This window comes from Haliotis cracherodii, unplaced genomic scaffold, assembly GCF_022045235.1.
Source record: "Haliotis cracherodii isolate W230 unplaced genomic scaffold, xgHalCrac1.p SCAF_32, whole genome shotgun sequence".
Classification (NCBI taxonomy): Eukaryota; Metazoa; Mollusca; class Gastropoda; order Lepetellida; family Haliotidae; genus Haliotis; species Haliotis cracherodii.
Window position 1 is genome coordinate 2,680,403 of NW_027266289.1, and position 24,108 is coordinate 2,704,510.

The 24,108-nt window shown below is 40.9% G+C and overlaps 2 pseudogenes; both read left to right on the top strand.

Moving 5' to 3' along the window:
• The first annotated feature begins 399 nt into the window (after window positions 1-399).
• On the top strand, window positions 400-1,962 carry LOC139477270 (uncharacterized; annotated as a pseudogene).
• Window positions 1,963-2,621: 659 nt separating this feature from the next.
• LOC139477271 (uncharacterized) lies at window positions 2,622-13,568 on the top strand (annotated as a pseudogene).
• Window positions 13,569-24,108: the final 10,540 nt, after the last annotated feature.

Sequence of the window (24,108 nt, forward strand, 5' to 3'; positions counted from 1 at the left end):
TGTGTTTGGGGTCGTCATGCTTAAAATAAAGTGGAGTAGTAAAGAAGTTAGGGTGTTAAAATCGCCGTTTAAAACGACATGGCACCCCATATATCTGACAATATAGGCTTCCAGAACACTAACATGCTTCCAGAACACTGGATCCACAGGGTGAGAAGTATAGCACGCCTAGAATCAGCAGCATATCGATAGAAGAGATCTTGTACTTCATCCACATCGCATTGATAGAAAAGCTCTGTAAAACTGTCATGAAAATTGAATTAGCCTGTTTATCCAGGCTTATTCAAGCCTTTGAAATTCCAAAATGAAAAATGTAATGTTTTCAATGAGTGTATCTAACAAGGAGTGTCGTATCCACCTATGCATGCCATTCGACTATGAAAAAGCTCAATGTACATTATGCCAACATCATCTCAGAAAGGAACAGATGCGAAATCAATTCCAGGCAAACTTGTAAGTACGTATTTATGGTCTGTCTATGACGATAAAAGTGTGCATATATGCCCATTGTGAGATTGGGATTAACTTGAATGTTATGAAAGAAAGAATACATTCAGAAATGTGATTCATTAAAGAAATCTTTAAACATAGAAAGACATCAAATGTTCTGGATTCATCTGAAACAGCTTGATTTACTTCATGTGATTAACCTCACATGATTTTGCCTTTCTCAGTGAATATTGTAGTTTCAGCATTTGAACACACAACTTCGAGGCAATTTTTTTAATAACTGCATTCTTTGAAGCTATCATACTGTTAAAAGATGCATTTGTATTTGTAATTTATTTATACACTTTCAGGAACGTGTGAACAGTGCTTATCTCTTGAACGTGAATATAAACAATACAGCTCTGATCCAGAAAGCTCTATCAGTCACCCAGAGGGAAGCATTGTCACTGGTCCTCACAGCTTTATCGTTCACGCAGACAGAAACATCATCACAGGTCCAGGAAGGAATAAGGAGGTCAAGAAGAGGAAGAAGAAGATCCTCCTGGACATAGAGAAGAAAGTGTCAGCTCTCAGGAACACGCTCGGGGGACATCTGCTGGTTCACCTACACGGACAGAAGGAGGGAGACAGGTATCTGGAGTACTTCCATGAGTTTGTGGACAAAACTCTACAGGACCTGATTGAGTGTGGATCTTCCTTAGTGGACACATATCACACTACATGGTTGCATGAGATAACAGGCTTTGAAAACTTTTATGATGTTTTATTGATACAGGTAGCTCACACATGTGGAATTTCAACAGCAAATTTTAACACCAAGTTATGCAATCACTTTAAAAACACAAGCCCAACAACATTCAATTTAGTTTCCTTGCTGGCACATACTCGATACGAGACATCGCTTGGTGCACCTGCTTTGAAGGGAATTGATCAAAGCAAGCTGCAGCTGTACCAAGAATCTCAGAATGTTGAACTGAAACTGTTCTGTCCCAAGATCGACATCTCTCATGTGCAGTATATTTGGGAAGATCTTAAACTCAAGGACAATATAACGTCTATGTCCAAAGTTCCAGGTGGAGGGTCATATTATGTGGGAGTAGAGCAAAGAGAGGTCATGGAGAATGGTTACAAGACTAAAGTGCCCCATTTTATCGGGTTTAGGGTAATTAATCCAGAAGAACTTAAGGATGATCTGTCCAGGAAGGTAAAGGAAGAACTTTGCGTGTTATCTTTCACTGGTGAATTTGGTGACCCACCGTCTGATCTGGTCAACATTGGAATCCATAGACTTCCTGATGGAGGGAACACGTTTGTACTGGAAGTAGCAGTGAGGTTCTTTGGTGGGATTGTTTTCTATGACAAACAGGGGCCAAGAACTTATGAAATACAGAATCATGGAATATGCAGAATGGAAAGGACTGAGTGGCTACGAAGAATCCGGCAGCTCCCTTCATGGAAAGGAATACAAACAATGAAGTAGAGACTGAGAGCGAACACAATCTAAACACATAGATAAAAGATGTGCAGTGTATTCATTTTTTTAGTTATGCATGGTTCTTTGTTTTCAGTTCGAAAACATTGTGATAGGTTTAACACTTGGATTTGAATTCTTTTAAGATAATACAGCAAACAATACTTTACTAAATATCATTGGGAGAAAACTTCATCATATACAGAAAACACTATCCTACAGAAGCCAGCACGTTGTCCAACGAGAGTGAAGACTCGGATTTGTCCAGCACCTACAGCTCTGACTGGGAGGTCCAACACTCCATCACCAGACCACAGAGGACACCAGGGCTCAAGTATCTGGACTTGGAAGGTAACAGTATATCTCAGACTCAATTCACTTTAGCAATACATAGACACCATGCATTGCCAGGAACTCAAACATAAAGGTATTTAGTTATGCAAAGTTCATAATATTTAACAAAGACATTATTGGCTTAACACATGGAAGTGACTTTTATTATAAATGTACAGCAAAAAGCGACTTATATGTCTGTCTTGTTTCTTTGCGGAAATAATCCATTATATACGTAAAACAGTTATATTTTTCTTAAATATATGAAATTGTGTAATCAACTGCATAAATGCCCGCAAAAAGATTCATGATTACTAACTCTTTTTGTTCTGTATATATCAAAGACCCTTATCTGCCAGAAGTCAATATGTCATCCACCGAGAGTGAAGACTCTGATTTGTCGAGTACCTTCAACTCTGATGGGGAGGTCCAGTTCTCCATCACCAGACCAAGGAGCACACCAGGACAACAGCGTCTTGACTTTGTTGGTGGGGGTATATCTCAGATAGGAGTCACTAATTTGGGATATGGGGTGCTGCGGTCTGTTCGAGTGAATGTAGAAGCTGGAAACATGGTTCAAGCACGTTTCCACATGGGATTGAAGAAGAGTAAGAGATGCAACGTGTGATATAGGATGTATACAATTCAGACTATAATTTCCAAATCTAGTTACATCATTAACTAAGGTGCATATACAGTGACCCTCCAGAAAACAATTACAAGTATCAATGAAGATGTTTAGTGACATGTATGGTTGTCAATAATAAATGTAACTAACAGCATAATTGGCTTAACACTTGGAAGTGACTTATATGAGGGGGATTCAGCAAAATATGACTTTCAACCTATTCCTTCACTATTTACTGTATTCCCTTTCATTTCCTGTGAAAACATGACTGGAAACATCATCCCTTGAGAGACGAGAGCAGTCGTCTGTGAACGTTTATCTGTGTTGTTGGAAATAAAGTAAGTGGCAAAAGAAAGTATAGGTTGGCAATTTGTAATTTTCCTAAAACAGCTATAACCAGTGGAAAGTGGGTACTGGGAATATGACTGCACAGGAACAGGTACCAAAAAACACCTCACCCGAACGCGCCACCTTTGACACAGGTTTCCCGCCTATGGCATAAACTGCATGTGCATGTTAGCTTTATAAATGCGTTCGTCTGCAGGGTGAACACGTAACCACACGTGATGAAAGCACACAAAAGAAATGCCACGACTGTCACAGGAGCAGAGAGAGAGCGCCATTGGTATGGCCGAAATGGGGCAACACAGGTTCAAATTGCCAGAAGGTTTGGTTGTACACTTTTTACAGTAGCCAGGCTGATTCAACGATACAGGAAGACAGGGAGGACACAGGACAGGCCTAGAACCGGACGACCCCGAGTGACAACACCACTGGAAGACGGTCAGATAAGGCTCATTCACCTGCGAAACAGATTCGTAACGGCGACGGCGACGGCAGCAACAGCGTTTGGACATCCCATTAGCCAACGTACAGTACTACGACGATTTCGTGCTGCTGGAATCCGAGCGTATCGTCCTTTCCGAGGAATGGTACTGACTGCTCAACATCGACGCCTGAGAAGGCAATGGGCGAGGCCGGTTCTATGCTGGCAAGTGAGAAATTGGCGTCGAGTGCTGTTTACTGATGATGAAAGTCGGTTTAACTTGTTTTGCACTGGCCTGCCCACTCACCCGATATGAATCCTATTGAACATCTTGACAGACAGATTAGTGCGCGCCATCAGCCTCCCGTCAACAGACTAGAATTGCAGCAGGCCCTGAGGGACGAGTGGCAGTCCAGGTCATCAGAAGACTGACGTCATCGATGAGGCGGCGTATCACAGCATGCACTGAGGCAGCTGGGGGTCATACATGCTATAGAAGGCAAATTTGTCGACAATGAACTTGTAGTGTGTCTGACAAGTTTTTGATGACATTTCAGACAACTTTTGAAAATGAAATTTCTTACCCCACCATTGCTTGCCTTGAGCTTACATTACCTGTGATTGCACAATTTCATTCAAACTGTGGTTGATCCATCATTTTTTACCCCTCCCAAGATTATATTATAATTCACAACAAAACCTCTTCTTGATATTATTTTATCGATCATGGAACTCGACCTATACTTTCTTTACCCCGCCCAGTTTATTAATGACATGCCTTGCTTCTGTGGGTGCCTGAAACCTAAATTAGCAAAGGACCCACACAAGCTCTGCCTTGGTTGTAAGACACAGTGTTCACTGTTTTCAATGTGTGGCTTGTGTCGATCTTTGTGTATCTTTTCCTTCATCGATTATCTACGAGTGTGTCGGAAGAGGCATCTGCAACAATGTTCCTGGCACGTTCCACTCCTTCATCTTTGATCACAATACTGTTGTCAGTGTCCTGCCAGGTACACAGGACAAACGACTCCCCCATCAGTGTTTTAAACCATATTTTCTTCATATTTGTGAACTTTTGGAAGAGTCCATTTTTTGTGAAGGGTAAAGTTTTCGCGATTGTCATTTGGTATATCTGGGGTGCATTTTCATGGTTTTGCATAGGAAATGTGTTATTATATTTTTCAAATTGAAGTGTTTGGAGGCCAGCCATACAATAATAAAAGGAAATGTTTTAAGAGTATTTAATCTTCCATTTGGTAGAGTCTATTATTTGAATGGGCATTTTGTAAGTCCATGTGAGAGAATGCCTTTAATTTCCTGAGGTAATGTGTAATGCAGATAACAAATGTATATTTGAAGCATCATTATATATTTCTGAGTTTTGTTTATTTACATAATATTCCCTTTTTAAAGCTAGCACCACCAGGTGCACTTGCCAACTTACATCCAATTACATCAATAAAGGGATATTAGAAGACATCCTCCACAGTCATTGTTCATTCAAAACATGGTCATTGATACAGAGATACACAGAGCACTCATCCAAGCGACTCAGTTGGATGACTCACTTTGGGTATGCTGACTTTACCAAGCACCCTGTGAAGCAGCCGTGGACAGTGCCTACTTTATTTCATGAAGGAGGTCAGAACTTTGACATGGCACAGACTACTCCACGAACACTGCAAACAGCATCACATGGCTGGATCACCTGCAACTCATCAAACAACACAGCCCTCTGTAATAGATTTCGCCCTAGAGGGCCCTACAGAAGAGACAGGCGCAAGTCATGTCATGACTTGTACTCTGAAAACAAGCATATAGGTGACAGTGCTTGCCAGGACTTGCGTGAATGGGAATTCCAATCCCCAGTCGTCTACCCAACAGCATTAAACACTTGGCCAGATTTGGTGCTCTCTTGGAGACGAGTTTGTCTGATTCTATCAGACACAGATACGCCTGATTTGCAAATTCTCCTCAGACTCCTGACGTCGGCAAAAGATCTCAAAGTCAGAGGGAGACTGTAGTTACAGCCGCTGCAGCGAATCTTAATGCCAGACCTGAGGCTAAACTACAACCAACAATCATCTATTTGTCTATGCGTCGCTCCAGGCTCAGGCAAATAAAGAATGTGCCAGATCAACAACCTGGAAATGGAGATACTTTGGGGGTACTTTGTCACACCCAAGTGCTGGAAACAGGGTTCCACTCATTTTTTTCCTCTACCACTCAATTCCTATGGACGTCAGGGTCAGGCACCTTCTCGCTGATGCATTGTGATAGCCATCCCAGATGGAGGGGATGCTACAACAGAATGGCTTCTGCATCCTCTGTCAGAATCTAGGTCATCTGAGTATCGACTTGGTCTTTACAAACCGCAACACTCAACCTCTCTCTGGTTCTGGCACTGTTCGTGCAGGTGAATCCCATGTGAAGGTTCTTCCCCAATTGTTACCGTCAGCTCTAATTTGGAAAATCAAAATGATATCAATCCTTCACCACTAAACTGCCTCCGGTTGCTGTGGTCAGGCAAATAAAAAATGTGCCAGATCCACTCAGCACAGTCTACAGATGCAAATCACAGCCAAGTGTATTCTCCATGCACGCTTGGACTGTTTAAAAACCTTAAAGAAGACAGATAACTCCCTGGTAGTAGCACAGGCGGTTACTCGGGCCCATTGTACCTCAACTAGACGCTAATACGATGACAAATTGCAGCAGAAGAAGGAACCTATGACAGCTTCCTGGCAGTTTATTCAAGATTACTTGATCTACCTTCGTCACACACGTCATCTGAAAGGTGGTAACATTGATACTTACCTAGAAGTCATTGACTCTGTTCTTCAACAGACCAGAAGGTCTCAAAGATCCTGGAACTGCAGGCCATGCTCTGACTAGAGGACCACAAACTGCAATTCTAAGCTCCAGCCTTGGATCTGAACATGGTGCTACAGCACTTCGGGCATATGAACCACATCGCTTGAGAGGTGTTTAACCGTACCACCATTGACCCCATTTGTAGGATAGTAAGACTAAATTGAACTGCTCCTTTGCCTGGAACGAGGCTTGTGAATCTACCTCGACCATATACAATCTTTCCGGAAGTCATTTAAGAGACTATTCCCACAACACAACACTACAAGGCCAATAGAACAGAAATTTCGTTTGGCTTCGGTCTACGATCGTACAGCCATATAATGAAGCAGGTTTACAGAATTCTCAGGCGAGCAACCTTCATAAGATCCAGGCAATTACTTCTATGATGGCTCTCCATGGCAACTGTACAGTCGCAGATATGTGTTCATATCTGTCCTTCAAGCTCAGAAGTATGGTCATTGTAATCTCTCTTTACCTCTGCTGTATTGATGTTATTTGGCCATATTGCGACATATGTGACTCGTGTGGCATACCGAAGGTATGAGCCTTGAGAAGTATACCAAGCAATTGTTGGGCCTGCTCCAGTTTGCATAAGCTGCTGATGTCACTACACCTACCCACACACGATGTTTGCATAACCAGTCTACACTGAAGGTACACCCTCCTCCAAACGTCAGATAAAATGGAACATGTCATGCAGGATCAGGTAAAATTATATTTATACATAATATACTTATCAAGCATTACGTAATGAATGGGCACTGCCTCCCCGCTCCTATCTTTAGCAGACGTTTCTGCTTTCTCAAAACAGAATATTGGCGTTTGTACCGGCTGGTTTAGTGAGGGCAAGTTTCTACTTTGTTCAGGAAAGGGTTTTCTCTCAAGAGATGATGTTTCCAGTCATGTTTTCATGGGAAATAGATGGGGATATAATACGTAAAGCAGGATAAGTATTAAATATAAGATATCCCTTCATATAAATCAAAGACCCCTTTCCCACAGAAGCCAACATATCATCCCCCGAGAGTGAAGACTCGGATTTGTCCAGTACCTACAGCTCTGACGGGGAGGTCCAATATTCCATCAACAGACCACGGGTGACAGCAGGGGTCAAGCATCTTGGTAAATCTCCAATAAGAGTCACTTATTTGACATGTGTTATTTCAGAATTGTTTAAGGTTAATATGAAGTGACACTTCGGAAAACAAGTCAAAATATTTATAAAGATTTTTAGTTTTTCTTGGTTGTAAATAGTTAATGTTAAAAAACGTGATTGGTCTAACACTCTAAAATTGATTTATCTCAAGAGAATACAGCAACATGAGACTTTATTGTGTGTCTTGACCCACTGGGAAAATACCCCCTCATATAAATCAAAGACCCCTTTCCCCCAGAAGCCAACATATCGTCCACCGAGAGTGAAGACTCTGATTTGTCCAGTACCTACAGCTCTGACTGGGAGGTCCAATATTCCATCACCAGACCACGGCTGACAGCACGGGTCAAGCATCTGGGTAAATCTCAAATAGGAGTCACTTATTTTACATGTGTTCTTACAGAATTGATTAAGGTTAATATGAAGTGACACTTCGGAAAACACTTATTTTACATGTGTTCTTACAGAATTGTTTAAGGTGAATATGAAGTGACACTTCGGAAAACAAGTCAAAATATTTATAAAGATTTTTAGTTTTTCATGGTTGTAAATAGTTAATGTTAAAAAACGTGATTGGTCTAACACTCTAAAATTGATTTATCTCAAGAGAATACAGCAACATGAGACTTTAATGTGTGTCTTGACCCACTGGGAAAATACCCCCTCATATAAATCAAAGACCCCTTTCCCCCCAGAAGCCAACATATCGTCCACCGAGAGTGAAGACTCTGGTTTGTCCAGTACCTACAGCTCTGACGGGGAGGTCCAATATTCCATCACCAGACCACGGCTGACAGCACGGGTCAAGCATCTGGGTAAATCTCAAATAGGAGTCACTTATTTTACATGTGTTCTTACAGAATTGTTTAAGGTTAATATGAAGTGACACTTCGGAAAACACTTATTTTACATGTGTTCTTACAGAATTGTTTAAGGTTAATATGAAGTGACACTTCGGAAAACAAGTCAAAATATTTATAAAGATTTTTAGTTTTTCATGGTTGTAAATAGTTAATGTTAAAAAACGTGATTGGTCTAACACTCTAAAATTGATTTATCTCAAGAGAATACAGCAACGTGAAACTTTAATGTGTGTCTTGACCCACTGGGAAAATACCCCCTCATATAAATCAAAGACCCCTTTCCCCCAGAAGCCAACATATCGTCCACCGAGAGTGAAGACTCTGATTTGTCCAGTACCTACAGCTCTGACGGGGAGGTCCAATATTCCATCACCAGACCACGGCTGACAGCACGGGTCAAGCATCAGGGTAAATCTCCAATAGGAGTCACTTATTTTACATGTGTTCTTACAGAATTGATTAAGGTTAATATGAAGTGACACTTCGGAAAACAAGTCAACATATTTATAAAGATATTTAGTTTTGCATGGTTGTCAATCGTAAATGTAAAAACAAGTCCGACAGTCGACAACAAGTGATTCTTAGAAAGTATGTAGGGAGAAAAAGTGAAATGTTAAACACTGCTCTCAAATGAGTTTATGAAATGCTGTAATGCTGCATTGGTGCATTCATCAGAATCTGTATCAGTATTTTTTGGTTAATAATGGTGTTTAAATTTGCAAACACATTTAACGGAACAGCTTGAACTGATGTATGAAGCAAGGAAGGAAGTAGACACTTGTATTTATGAGATAAAGCACATGCTAGTTTAGCTAGTGCAGAGAGCCTGCAATGTGGACACATTTTCTCAGAATCTAGTGTAGTTACATGTATGAAACTTTGAAAGCTCATTTAAGAGATAAAATTGTGACACTTTTTTGCTCATGACATATGGAGACCATTGTGCCTATCTCTCAAGACTTAATATGACTCTTTTTTATAGTTAACATTTACTGCAGTATTATTTACTACAACAGTCGTATGTGCCTCATGGCGTGGTATGGCGCTGTTTTTCCTTTAAATGACATCTAATTAGTGTTAATTTTTGTCTCATATACAATGACATTTTCTCAGCATAGACTGATGCTCCATGTTAGATCTTCAATTTTTAATTAAAACCCATTGTATCATTAATGAATGTGGGGAATAACCAAATTATTTCTCCCTTTAAATTGTAATTCAACAGCTTACTAAACATACATTGATGTGTATACACATTTTTTGTATGTTATTTAACTTCAGCTTTTGAAATATGAGCCATTTGTTTCAGATTTGGAGAGATCATTTGTGAAGACAGCTGCCTACCAGGAAGTCCGAGACCAGCTTCAACAACACAACCTGGTGATGCTGACTGGTGGTCCTGGGGAAGGTAAAACCACAATAGGACGCATGCTGTGTTGTGACTACCAGCGACAAGGATACGACAAAGTCTTCTACAGCAGAGAGGAGGACTTCAACATGGATGTATTCCTGGCAACTAAACCTACACTAGTGGTGATTGATGACATGGGAGATGAGATACACAAGGAAGTGATTGATGACATAGGAGATCACCGCGGATGTTCAAACTTTGTTGCTGAGATACACAACAAAACTGATTCCAACAAGCTTGTTCATGTTCTTATTATATACGCGAGCTGTAAACGAGACGCCTTTGATGACGTCAGTCCAAAGATGGACATAACACAGATAGGAAGACAGAACTTGGACAGAACAAAGCAGGAATATTCCCAGATGCTGCAGATGCAGACATACATTCCATCAGACACATGGGAGGAGATCATAGCTAACCTTCCTTCATATGTCGGTTTCCCCAAAGTCATCAAACACTTCTGTCAAGACAGACCTACCACAGATCCTGTAACATATTTCGCATATCCTCACTCACATTTCAGAATGGAAATAGAAATATTACTTAGAAATGTTGATTATTCTGCTGCAATAATATATATTCTGGTTTCTGGAAACAGAGTGAAAGGCTACTATCGATATGGTGATGAAAGCTTTGAGAGTGATGAGAGTCATGTGGAAGGGTTTGAGTCTCTCTTTCCCGAATTAATAACAGACAATATTCCTGAAAAGTTACACACATTGTGTGACACCTATCTATGTCAGTCTGGCGACAATATTAGTTTCACAGACCCTGTCATATATGACGCCTGTGTGTTTGTTGTTGACAACAAGTTTCCTGGATCTCTATGGAAACTCTGCAAAGTTATGCATGAAACTGGCAACAGACAATCTCTCACAGACTTGCCTGATAAAACTATCTTTATCTCTAGTCACAACACAGACATGTTTCTGACACAGCTGGTAGAAGACACGAGGAGAGGGAAGTTCAAACACACATTCTGTCACCCAGTTCTAAGCAGGGAGGACAACATAGACAGGTTCCTGACACAGCTCGGAGACAGTTTTGTGGATGTTCTACATTTACAGGATACAGCTGGTTCTTCCACTGGTTCAAGGTGCTTCTTGTACTGGGTCCTACAGTCTGGCAATGATTACCTGTGTCAGAAGGTGTTACAGAAACAGGAACTGTCACAGGTACATGTCAGTGAGGAACTAGCTTGTTGTATCAGACTACGTGACACCAAGTCCTTCCTGTATCTACGGCAGCAGCTGCTGGGTCTTCAGAGGGGAGATATCACATATACACCAGACTATACAGATGCTGATGGAAACTCTCTTCTTATGATGTCTGTGGACAGGACTAATTCCAAAATGGTCAACATCTTACTGAAAGATGATGCAGAGTGTCTGATCAAGAACAAAGTCGGAAATTCTGCCCTCCATCTGGCCTCATTGAGGGGATATACAGATGTTGCCAAGTTACTGCTTCCCCACATGGAGGTCTGGAAGAATCTGCCAGGACAGGACTTGAAAACACCAGTCATGATGGCTGCACAGAAAGGTCGTGGTCAGCTGTATGAGTATCTGGCAGATGAAGGGAAGTGTGACCTGACTGGTGTTGATGATAACGGTGATACTATCCTACATCTGGCATGTCAGGGCGGTAGTGTCCAGATTGGCAAACATCTGATGTCCAGTAAGCTGTTTGACATCAACCACAGAGGCCAGTATGGAAAGACACCTCTGATGATTGCAGCATGCAGAGGCCACAGAGATGTGTTTCAGTTACTTCTGTCACAGAACTGTCACATCTCTCCTGAGGACTTCAGCATGTCTGAGATACTGTCTTATGGACATGTTGGTGACTGCCGTAACATGTCACAGTTTCTACGTGCAAGAGAACATGGCCTGAATAGGTTCATGATGACACACAAGAAACATTATATCTCAAAATTGAAATCACACCTAGAGGAGAAAGGATCGAGCATGTTGCTTGTGGATGTGAGTGGTCTGAGTCGGCTTCACACAGCAGCAGAAACAGGGAACAGGAGCTGGCAGAGTTCCTCCTGTCGAAGGGCAAGGTCGACATCAACACGAGGGATGCCAGCGGGAGGACTCCAGTGATGTTAGCAGCAGCTGCAGGACACAGAATCATGTTTGAGTTTCTAACTAAAAAACAGTGTGACTTGTCATTAAAAGATACAGAGTCACGTGGAGTTCTCCACTACGCCAGTCAAGGGGGACACTTCGGTATTGTACAGGGTGTGGGATATCAGGATGTAAACGAGACAGACAGATATCATAAAACACCTGTGTCGTATTGTGTAGAGAGGGGGCATAAACACATTTTAGACACATTGTTGAACACAGTGGGAGATCTGTTAGTTGTGGACACTGACAGGAACACAATGCTACATCTGGCATCCAAGGGAGGTAACCAGGCTATAGTGGATCATCTCCTGTCATCAGGGACGTTTGACATAAATGCTTTGAACAGTAACAGGAGAACACCCCTGTTGGTGGCAGCATACAATGGACACACAGACATCTGTCAGCACCTGATTGTTGCTGGAGCTGATGTACACAGACAGGACTATGATGGGAATGATGTGGTACTTGTTGCTGCTCAGACAAGGAATCTCCAGCTGGCTGTGTATGTTTTGTCTGTGAAGAAACGAGTTGACTTTGTACAGGACAAACATGGGAAAACAGCAGCAATGTGGGCAGCACAGCGAGGGGATGCTGACATGTTTTCTCTGATGAGTAAAGGATGTGATCTCTCTGTGAAGGATGACAAACAAAACAGCATCCTTCATGTCGCTTGCACAGGAGGAAATATAGATATAGTGGAATCTGTTGTTGCACAAAACAAAGTCTGCTACAATGGTAGAAATATATCTCAAGAAACACCAGTGATGAGGGCAGCTTTGACGGGTCACAAGGCAGTGTTTGACCTACTTGTGCGCAAAGGATGTGACCTGACAGTGAAGGATGAGTATGGTGACAACATCCTTCATAAGGCTTGCGAGGGAGGCAATGTAGAGATTGTAGAGTACATTGTCTCTCATAACACAGTTGACATCAACAGTAGAGGTCATGACAGAACACCTGTGATGTGTGCAGCGCTGAAGGGCCACAAGGCAGTGTTTGACTTACTTGTGTGTAAAGGATGTGACCTGACAGTGGAGGATGACGATGGTGACAACATCCTTCATGCGGCTTGTGAGGGAGGCAATGTAGAGATTGTAGAGTACATTGTCTCTCACAACATAGTTGACATCAACAGTACAGGTAATGACAGGAGAACACCAGTGATGATGGCAGCGTTTGAGGGCCACAAGGCAGTGTTTGACCTACTTGTGAGTAAAGGATGTGACCTGACAGTGAAGTATATGTTTGGTGCCAACATCCTTCATAAGGCTTGTGAGGGAGGCAATGTAGAGATTGTAGAGTACATTGTCTCTCACAACATAGTTGACATCAACAGTGCAGCTTATGACAGGATTACATCACTTGATATCGCAAAATTCAAAGGAAACCATTCGTTGGTTGAGCTTCTGTATCAATATGGCGCAGTATCCAAATACCGTCGACGGCGAGAGAACATCACTGCATACAGACCAAGACAACGATGACATGGTTGATATTCTGAAGCAATTTGGTGCAGTGTGAGAAGTGTGTCCATCTTGTCCATGAATATCACCTCTGCCCTGACACTTGACATGCGTGTTCTCAACAATTTGTCCAAAGGGATTTCATCCGGTCCTTATGCTGACCATAATGAAGAAAACCTCTTGTGGTCAAGTTTGTCAATGAAAATGAAATTTGGTATATATACATATGCAGTCAGAAGTTATTCAGCCATTTTTGTCCAAAGTATGATATGATATGCAACACATATGTAGATGGTAGTGGGACTGTCATATGTGTTCCTTTTTGCAATATAATATATTTTGAAATTTGCACTTTGACTCTGCTCCTATATTCTCTCAAAATGCATCTCCGATTTTTTGTGTTATAATTTATGCTAATTGTTTACCTTGATTTGCATTTTGATCATGGTCTTTTTTTCTCTCGAAATGCATGTCCTTGTTCAGAAAACATCTGAAGCTCAACTATCTTTTTCTTTTGTTTTGATGAAATCATATTTTTCGGAGGAGGTGAGGACGCAGATTTTGATTGATTTTTCGATCTCAGTTGACGTTAGAAAATTCGTAATGAACTGATGAATTTTGTACGGTCTTTTATAGTCAGTGTCTCTACTCTTATTTCCAACACTTTGCACGTGCATTGTGCTGAAAACTTTTTCTCAAAGCAATTTCCTTGCATCCTTTGCATTTTAGCTGATAAACTTTTACAAAAACATTTTGAGATGTGTTTGCGCGCAATGCACAACAAACTTGGCATGATTAACGGGAATCAAACATGAGAATTGTCTTTATGACGATTGCTGGGGAAAAATCTAACTGGAATTCTCAAAACACCTATGCGTTTCCTTTTTTTGAAGAGTGTATATTTGATTCCCCTGCTGGCAGTCACCGAATACACCTGGACTCGTGTGGAGGTGACTGTACATTTCCACATATGACAAACAGTGTATATCCCGTGTTACTTTGTATATATTGTGTGACATTGCAAATATTGTGTCACATTGTATATCTAGTGTTACATTGCAAATCTTGTGTCATATTGTATATATAGTGTTACATTGCAAATCTTGTGTCATATTGTATATCTAGTGTTACATTGTATATCTTGTGTCATATTGTATATCATGTCTTACTTTGTATATATTGTGTCACATTGTATATCTTGTATCATACTGTATATCCAGTGTTACATTTTCTTTCCTGATACATGGTGTATTCAGTGTTACATTGTATATCCTGTGTCATATTGTATATCTAATGTTACATTGTATATCTTGTGTCATATCGTATTTCTAGTATTACATTGTATGTCTAGTGTTACATTGTATATCTAGTGTTACATTGTATATCCTATCCAATTGTATATCACGTGTTATGTTGTATAGCCTGTTACATTGTATATTCCCTGTTACATACTATATATCCTGTTACACTGTATATTCCCTGTTACACCCTATGTAAGTTGTCCCACCAAACATATGTTTTGTACAAAGTGACCTGGTACTGTAATAATGCCACTAACATCGTGGTGTTGCTGGTTTTTCATGACACATTGTGTAACAGTTCCAGTTATTTGACAACCTTCAGTTACGTCCTCTGCTTCTGTGTATCCCATGACCCGAGGCACTGCTGTAACTTGTGTATATATTTTTGACGTGACATTTGCTTTTTGTAATATTGGTCAAATACTACACTTAACTCCATCAGGTATCCTCCTTTAATCATTGATATAATATGGCTTAAACTACAGAGGATTCTATCCTGTCTTAATGTGCAACACAACCAACTAATTCTCACATTCGTCAAAACAGGGGTCGATGTTGGATACATCCTACCTTCACGTCATCAGTCAATATAGACCCACATTCATCACTCACTCTCTCACTCATCACATCAGGAGTCGATGTAGAACACATCCTACCTTCACGTCATCAGTCAACATAGACCGACATCTATCACTCACTCTCTCACTCTTCAGGAGTCGATGTAGAACACATCCTACCATCACGTAATCAGTCAATATAGACCCACATCCATCACTCACTCTCTCACTCTTCAGGAGTCTATGTTGAACACATCCTACCTTCACGTCATCAGTCAATATAATCCAACATCCATCGCTCACTCTCTCGCTCATCACATCAGGAGTCGATGTTGAACACATCCTACCTTCACGTCATCAGTCAATATAAACCCACATCGATCACTCACTCTCTCACTCATCACATCAGGAGTCGATGTTGAACACATCCTACCATCACGTAATCAGTCAATATAGACCCACATCCATCACTCACTCTCTCACTCTTCAGGAGTCTATGTTGAACACATCCTACCTTCACGTCATCAGTCAATATAATCCAACATCCATCGCTCACTCTCTCGCTCATCACATCAGGAGTCGATGTTGAACACATCCTACCTTCACGTCATCAGTCAATATAAACCCACATCGATCACTCACTCTCTCACTCATCACATCAGGAGTCGATGTTGAACACATCCTACCTTCACGTCATCAGTCAAAATAAACCCACATCGATCACTCACTCTCTTGCTCATCACATCAGGAGTCGATGTTGAACACATCCTACCTTCAAGTCATCAGTCAAAATAAACCCACATCGATCACTCACTCTCTCACTCATCACATCAGGAGTCGATGTTGAACACATCCTACCTTCACGACATCAGTTAGTATAAACAAACATCCATCACTCACTCCCTCACTCATCACATTAGGAGCCGATGTTGAACACAACCTACCTTTACGACATCAGTTAATATAAACCAACATCCATCACTCACTCTCTCACTCATCAGGAGCCGATGTTGGACACATCCTACCTTCACGTCATCAGTTAATATAAACCAACATCCATCACTCACTCTCTCACTCATCACATTAGGAGCCCATGTTGAACACATCCTACCTTCACGTCATCAGTCGATAGAGACCCACAGCCATCACTCATCACAGCAGGGTTCTTCTTTAAATGTGTGTTTGAGTGTAGCACACTGAGGTCAGACAGTGTGAAGGACCTATCTTGTGGTATGAGTTATTCTGTCAACACATGTGTTTTACATTCTCATAATGAGGTCCGACTGAGGGAAGGGCTTGTCTGGTGGCTTGTCAGCGCTCCGCCCTGTCTGTCTTTAACGCTGCATCAACTTGGTAACGGCAACACGGGAGCAACCGAAGGTTCGTGCAATATGGGCGTGGGTGGCTCCCATCTGTACCATATCCATGGCTCGTTCACGTTGTTCGACTGTGAGTCGTGGCATTTCTTTTGTGTTTTTTCATCACTGTGGATCTCTGACTTGCCGTTGCAATCGTTTCATACCCTTACCCGCACGTTTATTTGCAGTTGTCCGTGGCACACGTGTTTTTCACTTTTTCGTGTGTTATCTCGCAAACATGTAACAGACGATTAACATTTTCTGCATACACTATTGTTGTATTTAGGTTATGTGTTTTAGATAGACTTCATCGAAAATAATGTTATACTTTGTCTGAAATTTATATTTTTAGTTGGTAAAGTTTCTTTTGGACGTCAGTTTATGTACCCTGTTACCATGTATATTCCCTGTTACATACTATATACCCTGTTTCATTGTATATTCCCTGTTACACCCTATGTAAGTTGTCCCACCAAACATGTTTGGTACAAAGTGACCTGGTACTGTTATAATGCCACTAACATCGTCCTGTTGCTGGTATTTCATGACACATTGTGTAACAGTTCCAGTTATTTGTCAATCTTCAATTACGTCCTCTGCTTCTGTGTATCACGTGACCCGAGTCAGTGCTGTGAGAAGCATGCGGTGTTCTAACAATCCAACAGCTGGTACAGGGAGATACTTCTGAAAGATACACAGAAGTGTGGGGTACACAGGAAGAAGAGGTGGTAGTTTTCCACGTGTATATTCAACAGGTGTTCACATTTACAAATTGCTCATACTATTGAAATACGAGCAGGTACTGCTGTAACTGTGTATATATTTTTGACGTGACATTTGCTTTTTGTAATATTGGTCAAATAAAACACAAACTCCATTAGGTATCCTCCTTCAATCATTGATATAATACGGCTTAAACTACAGAGGATTCTATCCTGTCCTGATGTGCAACACATACAACTCATTCTCACATTCGTCACAACAGGAGTCGATGTTGGACACATCCTACCTTCACGTCATCAGTCAATATAAACCAACATCCATCACTCACTCTCTCACTCATCACAACAGGGGTCGATGTTGAGCACATCCTAACTTTACGTCATCAGTCGATAGAGACCCACATACATCACTCATCACAGCAGGGTTCTTCTTTAAATGTGTGTTTGAGTGTAGCACACCGAGATCAGACAGTGTGAAGGACCTCTCTTGGGCTATGAGTTATTCTGTCAATATGTGTGGTTGGGTGTCTCAGACTAAAGTAACGGAAGGACTTTCTGGTGGTGTGAGTTATTCTGTCAATATGTGTGGTTGGGTGTCTCAGACTAAAGTAACTGAGGGACTTTCTGGTGGTGTGAGTTATTCTGTCAGTATGTGTGGTTGGGTGTCTCAGACTAAAGTAACTGAGGGACTTTCTGGTGGTGTGAGTTATTCTGTCAGTATGTGTGGTTGGGTGTCTCAGACTAAAGTAACTGAGGGACTTTCTGGTGGTATGAGTTATTCTGTCAACACGTGTGTTTTACATTCTCATAATGAGGTCCGACTGAGGGAAGGGCTTGTCTGGTGGTATGAGTTATTCTGTCAACACGTGTGTTTTACATTCTCATAATGAGGTCCGACTGAGGGAAGGGCTTGTCTGGTGGTATGAGTTATTCTGTCAACACGTGTGTTTTACATTCTCATAATGAGGTCCGACTGAGGGAAGGGCTTGTCTGGTGGTATGAGTTATTCTGTCAACACGTGTGTTTTAGATTCTCATAATGAGGTCCGACTAAGGGAAGGGCTTGTCTGGTGGTATGAGTTATTCTGTCAACACGTGTGTTTTATATTCTCACAATGAGGTCCGACTGAGTGAATTGTTTGTCTGGTGGAATGTGTTATTCTGTCAATACGTGACTATGAATGGAGTGACTTTGTCCGATTGTGACTCCTGTGAGATTGGATTACTGCTTAATAAAACAGAAAACAAGTCATTATTTTTAGTTTGTTTTATTCTCTTGTTTTTGTTCTTCGGACTTCCGTTCCTTTTCTGATGATCTTCTTTGGTGTTCAATAATCTAAGCTGGATAAACCTACACTAACATACATGGCTTTATACCTCCAGCAGTTGTCTCCCTTACATCGGCTGGGTGCTCAGTAATATCAGCTGGATAAACCTACACTAACATACATGGCTTTATACCTCCAGCAGTTGTCACCCTTACATCGGCTGGGTGCTCAGTAATATCAGCTGGATAAACCTACACTAACATACATGGCTTTATACCTCCAGCAGTTGCCTCCCTTACATCGGCTAGGTGCTCAGTAATATCATGTAGATAAATCTACGCTAACTGCATGGCTCTGAATACACAGCAGTTGTTTCCCCTGATGTATCAGAACGTATTTTACTGCTACTTATGGAAACATTATTGTCTTCCTTGGAGAGAGAATAATTATTCAGGGGAGATAACTACAGCTGAACAGAAATAAGTGCAGCTGAAACGGAGACGAATAAATCAGGGGACGTAAAAGTAAAGGTAGTGGGATGACTGTTTTTGAAGAGCAGTCAAATTATTACTCAGGGGAATAACAATGTACTAAGGGGAATAACTGTGTACTAAGGGAAATAACTGCATCAAGACCACTTAAAGATCAGGGGAGACAACTGTCTCTGAACACAGCTGAAGGTGGTGCTACACAACTACCCAAGCAGCTGTAACTGAAGGAAGAACTAAAATCAAATGAAAAAGTGGATGAGTGTAATAAATGGACATAATCACAACCTTGTACATAACATGACCAATAAAATATAAGTAGATTGTGTTTTAAAGGTTTTAACAGCACACACAAGGCAAAATTCCAAAATAAACAAAATAATTAATTAATTCTGAAAGTTTACAAATATATTTATTATTATGATCACATTTCACCAACATTAGATGCAGTATGTAACAAATGAATGTTCAGTAAAATATTACAATTAAAAGCAGATATCTACTTCAACACGGTAAGTAGCAGCCACTGTCATTGTCTACGCAATGCAAAAACATATACATAGAGAGGCATTTTACACAAAGGAATCCCATAAAGGTCGCGTTTTGCCCAAAAGTAGCCTTCGACATGCAGATAGTTGCCAGGTATTTACAAAAGGCATGTACAAAGCCATCACATACCTAGAACATGTACCTGATGCAACAACGAAGTGTGATTTATGTGATTTAGAAGTGTCAATATCCTTCTTTATCTCAGGTGAAATTGGCACGAATCAAGAAATCCTGCATTGAATGGATTTTCATTTTATAACATGATAAGTTAATGATGGTGGAAATAGTTTATTTGTGAACAAACAATGTTCCTGTCAATTCTAAGTCACATGCATATTTTGTTTTTATATTATTAAAATGTATTTAGAAATAATATTCACTTAGTTGTAAGTTACCACGCACCACTCGACATTTGCCTGATGCGTTTATTCCCGACGTTGGCCGCAGGAAGTTTGTACCAACTGGGAAGCGCAGCTCTGACACAGATAAAGGGAGGTAACCCTGTGTTGTATATCTGGCGGGTTAGTTGTAGGACACAAAGAATTCAGGTCAAGCAGAGCGGAGGCGAGGTAACGCCTGTCTTGTCGTACCTGTGAGTTGAATGTAGGACATGAGGTGTGCACTCAAACACAGTGAAGGGGGAGGCAACTCCTCCTGTATTGCATGCATTCTCTCATGTAGAGATCCGTCAGTTCTCAATCAAGGGATCAATCAGTTGTCAGTACACATGGAACAGTAAGTTGTCAGTATACAGGGAACAGTCAGTTGTCAGTACACATGGAACGGTAAGTTGTCAGTATACAGGGAACAGTAAGTTGTCAGTATACATGGAACGGTAAGTTGTCAGTACACAGGGAACAGTCAGTTGTCAGTATACAGGGAACAGACGGTTGTCAGTACACAGGGAACAGTCAGTTGTCAGTACACAGGGAACAGTCAGTTGTCACTGAATGGTGTGCTACATGTGACAGACACACTCAGGAGCTGATATGAACATTCTCGGCGACCAACGTTGCTCCACTTCGCCCGGCGTGTTAGCTCCGCGCTGATCACATGACCACTTACCGACACGTAGATTATGACGGTGAAACGATTGCTTTAAGATTGATAAATGACAATGCTTTTCTGCGGCGCAGTATCAAGCTACGTGACGGTTGCCTCGACACAAAAGCTAATGCATAAGTACATTCGACATGACGGCGTGACAAGGTCAGTCAAGAGGTCCCCCGAAAGTAGTTTGATTTTTATGCGTGCCTAAAATGTCCACACACGAGAACAAAAGCGCAAATTAGTGGCAGGTAAGGAAAACAGACCGTGCTATATCGTTATCGGCTATGAGGGCAAAGGAAGCGCGCCACCTACTGGCTTTCGAATAAATATACTGTTCCTGATTTATTGTCCAAAACATTGTAGATATGGACACTCAATTAATCATTCATTTATAACTGAGTGAGTGAGTGAGTGGGTTGGGGTTAACGCGTGTTCAACTGTATTCTAGTTATATCAGGGCGTGTTAGCTTAATGTTCGAGGAAAGCCCAAAGTGATTCAGATCTTTGACGTTTACCACTTTGGTGAAACCCACGAGCACTGCATGATGCTGACAACCCTGAAAACACAATCATGATGCGATCAACCAGGATTCTTATCAACGACCAGAGTTTTTTGGCGAATCACAGCGCCTTAGACGAATCGGCGGTTTAAAGGGATACATGAGACATCACTAATGAGACATAGAATACATGACATAAGGGAATCAGTAAACGTTGTTCTCAGTAATTGTCCGATGACAGGACAAACTTGACTTCATGGTCTGCTATGTATTGTAACAAATCATTATGATGTATTAGGACACGTGACAAAGTGGGATCAGGCTCGAACACTTTATCAAGATGGTTTCATCGTTATTAAGGTGGAGCAGTTGTACAGTCAGTCGATAGAGTCGTACCTCGGTCGTTCCAGTAATGTCCTACACTTGTGCTCTGTGTCAATAGTTCCAGTAATGTCCTACACTTGTACTCTGTGTCAATAGTTCCAGTAATGTCCTACACTTGCACTCTCTGCCAATAGTTCCAGTAATGTCTTACACTTGTACTCTGTGTCAATAGTTCCATTAATATCCTACACTTGTACTCTGTGTCAATAGTTCCAGTAATGTCCTACACTTGTACTCTGTGTCACTACTTCCAGTAATGTCCTACACTTGTACTCTGTGTCAATAGTTCCAGTAATGTCCTACACTTGTACTCTGTGTCAGTAGTTCCAGTTATGTCCTACACTTGTACTCTGTGTCAATAGTTCCAGTATTGTCCTACACTTGTACTCTATGTCAATAGTTCCAGTAATGTCCTACACTTGTGATCTGTGTCAATAGTTCCAGTAATGTCCTACACTTTTGATCTGTGTCAATAGTTCCAGTAATGTCCTACACTTGTACTCTGTGTCAATAGTTCCAGTAATGTCCTACACGTGTACTCTGTGTCAATAGTTCCAGTAATGTCCTATACTTGTACTCTGTGTCAATAGTTCCAGTAATGTCCTACACTTGTGATCTGTGTCAATAGTACCAGTTAGGTCCTACACTTGTACTCTGTGTCAATAGTTCGAGTAATGTCCTAAACTTGTACTCTGTGTCAATAGTTCCAGTAATGTCCTACACTTGTACTCTGTGTCAATAGTTCCAGTAATGTCCTACACTTGTACTCTGTATCAATAGTTCCAGTAATGTCCTACACTAGTAATCTGTGTCAATAGTTCCAGTAATGTCTTACACTTGTACTCTGTGTCAATAGTTCCAATAATGTCCTACGCTTGTACTCTGTGTCAATAGTTCCAGTAATGTCCTATACTTGTACTTTGTGTCAATAGTTCCAGTAATGTCCTACACTTGTACTCTGTGTCAATAGTTCTAGTAATGTCCTACACTTGTGATCTGTGTCAATAGTTCCAGTAATGTCCTACGCTTGTACTTTGTGTCAATAGTTCCAGTAATGTCCTACACTTGTACTCTGTGTCAATAGTTCCAGTAATGTCCTGCACTTGTACTCTGTGTCAATAGTGCCTTTGGATAAATATCTTCAAACTTCAATGGCAAGGCTATATTATTGCAGCTAATCTGAAGTAATATTGAATAATTGACATATTTCGATGTTTCAGCAAAAAATGGTCTTGTAGCATGTAAACAATAATTCGCTTCGAACACACACAGTGAACACTGTTATACTGTTCATTTGACTTACACGGAATAACAATGATATATTTAGATGTCGACAGTTACTGGTGAAGTGTAAGACATACACTTATCATTACATCAATTGATACAAAGCTCACTTCATTCTATTCATAGTGTTTTGCATTGATGGTATAAATTCGCATAACTAAAAAATGAATATTACTATGAAATACAGATTAAAGAATACTGCTTTGTGAATGAAGACTCTTCAACGTAACATCCATTTCTAGACAAGGCCTTCTCGGTAACAAATAAACAAATTTAGAATTACTCACAAAATGTTAGAATGTAGTGGCATGGCCTCAAACTGTGCATTGCAGTTAAATCTCAACTATTGTGGCTGTCAGCTGTTGTAAAATAACTATTTAAATTAGCATTCTTACCTGCCTATACCTCACGAATGTCAAGTAAGCTTATGGCATGGTCCGTTGCCACTGGTTTGTCTTCTGCGTTTTCCGCAAATCCTCTCAAGTCATACGGCCCACGAATCTACAGATGTCTTGGATGATCACATGCATCTAAAGAGTAGTCACAAAGTTCTCGTTAAATTTGAAACATTGATCATTACCCTGCCACTTGTTTCAGAGTCATCACATTAAAATATATGTCTGGTTAGAAGTGTGTCCTGACTTAAATGTTCAACTTTTTGTGAATTTTGTGTCACCAAAATGTAACTGATGTCAAGAGACTGAACTGGAAAAAGACCGCACCACACTCTATCCTACCATCACATTTAACTACATTGTCTGCATTCTTAAGGGAGCAATGGTAAAAGGTAGGTTTTCACTTATGGTTGCCATGGAAACCGAGTTACTAAGTTTCTGATTCAGATCACTGTATAGTCGTTTGTGGCCTAGATAAACTTTTCATAGTCCTGTTCAGTGTAGACAGACAAACAATAACCATATTTAAGACAGACTTAGGTGCAGAGAGTGGAAACAGGATCTGATATGAGCATGTAGGTCGCCCTGTAGTGGGAAAATGCACCTCAAGTGTGGAGTGCAGGTATAACTACATGCACAACAAGCTATCAAAATCTACAATCAAACAGTTGTATGACGCCATCACTATCAGTGACCCTCTCAATAT